Genomic DNA, 6,000 nt, shown 5'->3' with positions numbered 1-6,000 from the left:
AAGCAGGGAAAAGAGCCAGGGAAGTGAGACCTGGTGGGAATTCAGGGCTTCTCACCCACCAGCACAGTGGGAGTCAGTGGAGCTGCCTCACCAAAATGTGATGCTCCTCCTCCATCTCCAGATGTAAAGTGTCACCTCTCAGCACCTGCAAGTCACCCCTGACTGAGCTGGTTTGAGCAGCAACAGGGTTGAAAAATGTCTCAGGAGTGACCTGAGTGCATGAAACATTTCAGACGTTTATTTTCACTTTTTTTGGTGATGTGCTGTTGTATTGTTATTTTGATTCTTCTCCCCACATTCCTCTAAAATCCAATTCAGGCCTTTCAGAACAGGAGCAGACTCTGTTATTTTGGTAGAAGAGGTGCTTCTACGTAAATGTTTTGGAGACTGTCCTTATATTTGTTAGTAAAGAAATTCCAGGTGGTAACATGGCAGTGGAAGGAGCTCTGAAGGCAGAGATGTTGCTGGGCTGGATAAGCTTGAATCCATGTCCTATTTTCAATATTCATCCTAAATGAGTTTTTTTTTTCCCCTCTTTTCCTTGTTTTTGCTCTTGGTTGGGTTTTTGCTGCTGGTTTGCACTCTTTTTATATTAAAAACAATTCATAAGTCCACGCCAGGCCTATTTCCTTCTCAGATAATTCCGAGGGGTTTATATATTTATATTTTTTTCATGTATTTAATAGTTACAAATTGGAAAACCCAAACACCACCTTATGCTGTTTCTCCTCACTTTGCACATGGGCTGGAAGAACTGGAAGCCCGGGAATGGGTGGTTTGGGCTGGATTTGGGGGACAGTGACTGGTGTCCACAGTGATGATCCAAAGGCTCCTCTGCAGGGCTGGGATTTCTGGAGGGGGCAGAGAGGTGAGATCTGGGTCTTCCCAGGTGGAGCCACCAGCTCCCTGTTACCCCTTCTCCAGCTGCACTGAATCCCTGGTGATCCCTGATCTTTTCCAAGAGAACAGAGTGTATGAGACCGGTTTTAGGTTAAAAACCAGAAGAGCAAAGGTTGCAGGACCTGTCTGGGGCAAACCAAACCATCAGGGCCTCTTTGCTCTCCAAGTACCTTCTGAAGGACAAAAGCAAGCACCGTTCCCTCCCTAGTCCATGAAGTTTTCAGATAGTAGCTCTGGTGATTAAAATGTCCCATTTGGTTTTTATCCCTCCCTGCCTTTTGTGCTCACTGTGGTTTAGCTCTGCCCCTGCAGAAATCCTGCCCGTAGGAATCCCACTCAAAATCGTTCCGTTTGCTGGTAAAAAAAATCAGATGTAGCATTTTAAATGTCTGGAAGGGGTGCAGTGTCCTAAAGCCAGCTGGGGGGGGGGGAGCAGCGGCTCCATTTGGGCTGGAAAAGCAGGAGAGAGGATCTGGAGGAGGGGGGTCTGTGGGAGCAGGGCCTGGAGAGATGCTGTAACCTGAGCCTGGGCCATTTCGGCAGTTTAATGCAGCAGCTCTTTTTTGGTAACCGCTAAAACGAGTCCAACGCGTGGCACGTGTGTACCCCGGGGTAGGGACTGCCTCCCTCAGGGAGCCTGTTCCCTGCGGGATAATACAAGTCCTGCACTTCCCGGTAGGAGGAGGGGGGGTGGGTTTAAAGGGAATAACATGTTTCTGATCAGTAGGGATATTTTAACCTCCTATTTTGAATCCTCCCTGGCACTAACACATATAGATAAATAAATATATATATATTAGTGTGTGGGTTAGTGAACCAGAGCCCTTGTTGTCCGTGGTGCCCGTGTGGTGTGTGCCCACCTGGGGGTGTGTGATGTGTTCTCTGCCTCTGGCTGGTTTTTTGCTGTTCCTCTCCACTCCCTCGTCCAGTTATCCAAGAGTGAGAGCAGCCCATGCAGCACCTTCTCCAAAAAAAAAAAGAGAGCAAAAGGCTTTGCTCTTGCCCGACCAAATGAGAGGAAAGATGGAAATACCTGGAGACAACTCCATGATTTGTGACCTTCCAGTGGAAAATATTTTAAAGATCAGCCATAAATCCTTGTTTCTACAGGGGTGGAGGTGCTTTCAGGCTCTGCTTGTGGTGCCACTGCAAAGGAGATTTTGGTTACTGCCAGGCAATAAGGGGCATTTGGGATAGATGTTCCCAGAAGGAGAATTCTCTCCCTTCTCCTTCCCCTTTCCAGCAGAGGAAATGCTGCTCTCAGCCCCTTGGAGCTACAGGAACACGGGATGGGGTTGCAGAGCACCGGGAGCGACGTGGGCAGTCGCCTCCTCCTCGGGGCCAGGGCAGGACAGCGATCCAGGGGGTGATAGAGGCTTTCCCAGCCCTAAACCCCAGATAAACATCCAGCCTGAGCTCATCCCCTTCCCTTCCGTGTGCTGCCAGCCCCGAGACCTTCACCCAGACCCAAATGAGATGCTGTTTTCGAGAATGAGATCTGATTCCAGTGCAAGATTTCTGGGCAATAGTGGAGGTGCCTTCCCTGAGAAACCCTTCCAGGGTGTCATTACCCTCCCAGCCAGAAGATTACATCTTTGTTTAAGGTCGAATATGTCTAGTTGCAAGTTCCAGTCATTAGATCTCATTAAGCAAGGTTGAAAAGTCCCCCACTATCAGATCCCTTTTTGAAGTTCCTCTGTGTAGTAATAAAATTGTCTCTTAACTTTTGGGAGCCGGGCTTTGGAGAGAGGCCTAAACATAGCACTGAGCATAATAAAATGAAGTTTAAATTGGCAGAGAAACCAAAAAAAAAAAACAACAAAAAACAACCAACCAGCCACCCAAACCCAACCCCAAAGCCCATCCCTTCCCTTCCCTTCCCTCCAAGAACTTTAAGGAACTGAATTAAAAATGAAAGCTGGGAAACTTCAGGTTTGTGGTTGCATCCACCCACCCGGGCTGTCTGTGCTGCAGCTGCAGGAGATACCGAGAGGTGGGTTATAAATTTCCCAACTAAAACTGCAGCTTTCTTATCTCCCATCCAGTGTGTGTGCTCTGAGTTATGGTGGGGGAGAGCCTTGCCTCGGTTTGTGGCTTTCAGCTGGATAGCCAACGTTAATTTAAACTAGATCTTTGTGGTTTAAGAGTTCTCCCTCTGCGGTGTGGTTATCTGGAGAACACAGTTCTGGCTCTCCAGGAAGACAGAGTGGGGAAACAAAGCCTGTTCTGAAAATACTGTGCAGAAAGAGCTGCTGCAGATCAGACAACACAATGGAGCTCGAGGCTGGCTCGCCGTGGGTTTTACACCCCTGTCATCCCTCAAAGCCAGAGCAGGGCTTCTTCACTCCAGTCCCTCAGTTGGATTCCAGCTGGGATAATTACCCTCTGCCCACTTAAGTTTCTTCCTGCAGTTTCAACTGAATGTTATTTTTTTGCTTCCTCCTTTGAAAAGGAGCCCATGGTTAGCATAATTGGCACAGAGGTGGCAGCAGTGGTGGGGGAAGAGATCTGGGTATCTCCGAGAAGGTATTATTTAATATAATTAACTGGAGCATGGATCTGCTGCCTCCCTCCATGGATTCAGCTCCCAGCTCAAAGCCAGGCTCTGCTCCTCGTTTTAAAGCTGGTTCTTCAGGTACTGGAGCAGTTTTTGGGCTGTGCAGGTCTGATCCTGTGTTGTGCTAAGCAGCCTCGACTCCCACTGAAGAAAATGAGAAGTGAGATAACTCAGCATCTCCCAGGAGGAGGGATTGGAGTGGGAAATGAGGGAATGGTGTGGGAAATAACCCCTCAATAACAATCCTTGGACCCCTCAATAACAGTCCTTGGACCCCTCAACAACAGTCCTTGGGTGGACAACGACTCCATTCGGAGTCATTGTCCACCCAAGAACTGTTGTTGAGGGGTCCAAGGACCCCAGCACTTCTCTCCACATCCCAGATTTCCAGAATAAACCCCCTGTGGCTGATTCATCCATTTGGTTTTCACTTCTCTTTCTGTGCTGCCTGACCTGCCAGAGCCGTTTCCCTGCAGGGTTTCACTCGTGCCTTTATTTCATCACCACAACTACCAAAGCAACAGGAATCCTGCCAGTATTTTTATACAAATTATGCTAAATCCTCACAAAGATTGGTTTAGTTTCCACCACTTCCTCTTAATAACTTTGTCTGAATTAGTTGAAGCCTCTGATATGTCAGAGGCTGAGAGTGGCTCTTTCTAAATGGATTTGTCCCTCTGGAGTATTTGCCACACCAGTGGAATGTCCCTCCTGATGACCAGGCTCATACAAGAATCAAACAGTGGAACGAACAATATTAACATTCTGACTCAAACAGCCAGCTAAAACCCAGCATTTAGAGCATATTTTTATAAATCTATTTTATTTATACTAAACCCTAGCATTGCTTAGCAGGGACCTGTGCAGAACAATCCTCAGGAGATGCCACCCACAGATCTGCATGGGGTGAGCAAACCCCAGAGGGGGAGGAGGCTCTGGTTTGATATCCATCCAAGAGTTGCTCTAGAAACCAGGCTAATAACAGTCCTCTGGGGATGGGCTTTTACTTGTGATGTCTTTTGGTTCTCCCAGAACCAGGAAATGGAGAAAGGTGCATCTGACATCAAACAGCTTTCAAGGAGGTGTTGTTTTTTTTTTTTGCCTAATATCCTAAGGAAATGAGCCTGGTGTGATCACACTGCCCCCGGGGGGGGGGGGGGTATGTGTGTGTCTAATAGCTTTTGAATTCGCTGGCCAATCTCAGCCAAATTTAGCAAAAGGGGGAAGATCTCAAAGAGGGATCTTGTTCCTACAAGCTGGGGGAAAACAGGTGGCAGGGAATGGATGGGGGAGCCCCTGTGAGCAGCTCTCTGAGGGAGGGATTCACGGGGGGAAGAGGAGGTGGAGAAAGAGTGGGAGTCAGACAAGTGGAAGATGAGCCTGTGTTAGTTTTGCTCATCGTGGATGTGCTCCGTGAAATCCCAGAATTGAGGAGTTACCTGTGTTTACTGCACTGGGTGTTTTCCAGAGGATGGGAGCTCTGTGGAACTTCCCCTTTGCTCAACACCTCTGTGGGAAGAGGGGATTGCAGTCCCGTGAGGAGCCTGCCAATGCCCAAATCCCAATCTAGGCAAGAAAGTATTTCATGTGAGATTCCCCAGAAACCTTGTGGGACATCAAAGTTGGCTTTAAATAATATGATCAATTTTTAGTCCTTGCTTTGCTTCCTCCAGGGAGATGGAGCCCTTAAATGGCAGAAGAACATATGGAATTTGAAAGGGCCCAAAAGCTTTTTGAATTATATTTATAGAAACCAAACTTTTTGAGCACAAATGTTTGATTCTAACGATCTGTCTGGCTGTAATAAAGCTTTATATGCAGAATTTAGCAGGGACACCTAAGGTAACACTCTTCCCAGAGGGAAAATCCTCTGGGACAGAAATCTGCTGGACTAAAACTGAGGGGTACTTGCTGCTGGGATTCACCGTCCAACAGAAGAAGGTTCTGGAAAGTCTTCATTACTTCCTGAGTGACTGCCTGCTCCTCATCTTCCTCTGCTCAGCCTAGAGAGCCTTTATTTTGTAGCTGGAGCCCAGCACCAGGTTCAGGCATGTCCCAGGAAGGGAGGAAGGAAGGAAGGAAGGAAGTCTTGGAGAGTGTATTTGAAATGTCAAGGAATGGGCAGGAAACACTCAGATATTTCTTGGAAGTGCTCAGATATGTCCTGGTTGGTTCTGCACCCTCTTAGAGCAGAGATTTTTCACACAGCATGAAATCAATCCTGTAATTTTCCCATTTCCCCATTCCCACTCTGTTTGGTCCTGTTGGGAAGAGCACTGCAGTCAGGAGAGCAGCAATGCAGCACTTTGGTTCAAGGGCTTTGGGCACCAAAGTGTGAAGCCCTGGGTTGGAAATCTGAGGGTTGGCAAAGTGAGTGGCAAATGGAGTTTGTGATTTACTGCCTTAACCCATCATCTGCTCTCCTGGGAATGGCTTTGATGAGCTTCCCTGGCTCACTGCTCCCATGGGCAGATCCCAGAACCTGCCATTTCCTTGGAGGGAAAATATTGGCCGTGGAATACTGGGTTGGCCCATTGGGATTG

Source organism: Chiroxiphia lanceolata, chromosome 12 (assembly GCF_009829145.1).
Source record: "Chiroxiphia lanceolata isolate bChiLan1 chromosome 12, bChiLan1.pri, whole genome shotgun sequence".
In the NCBI taxonomy this organism is placed as follows: domain Eukaryota; kingdom Metazoa; phylum Chordata; class Aves; order Passeriformes; family Pipridae; genus Chiroxiphia; species Chiroxiphia lanceolata.
This window is presented reverse-complemented; position numbering follows the sequence as displayed.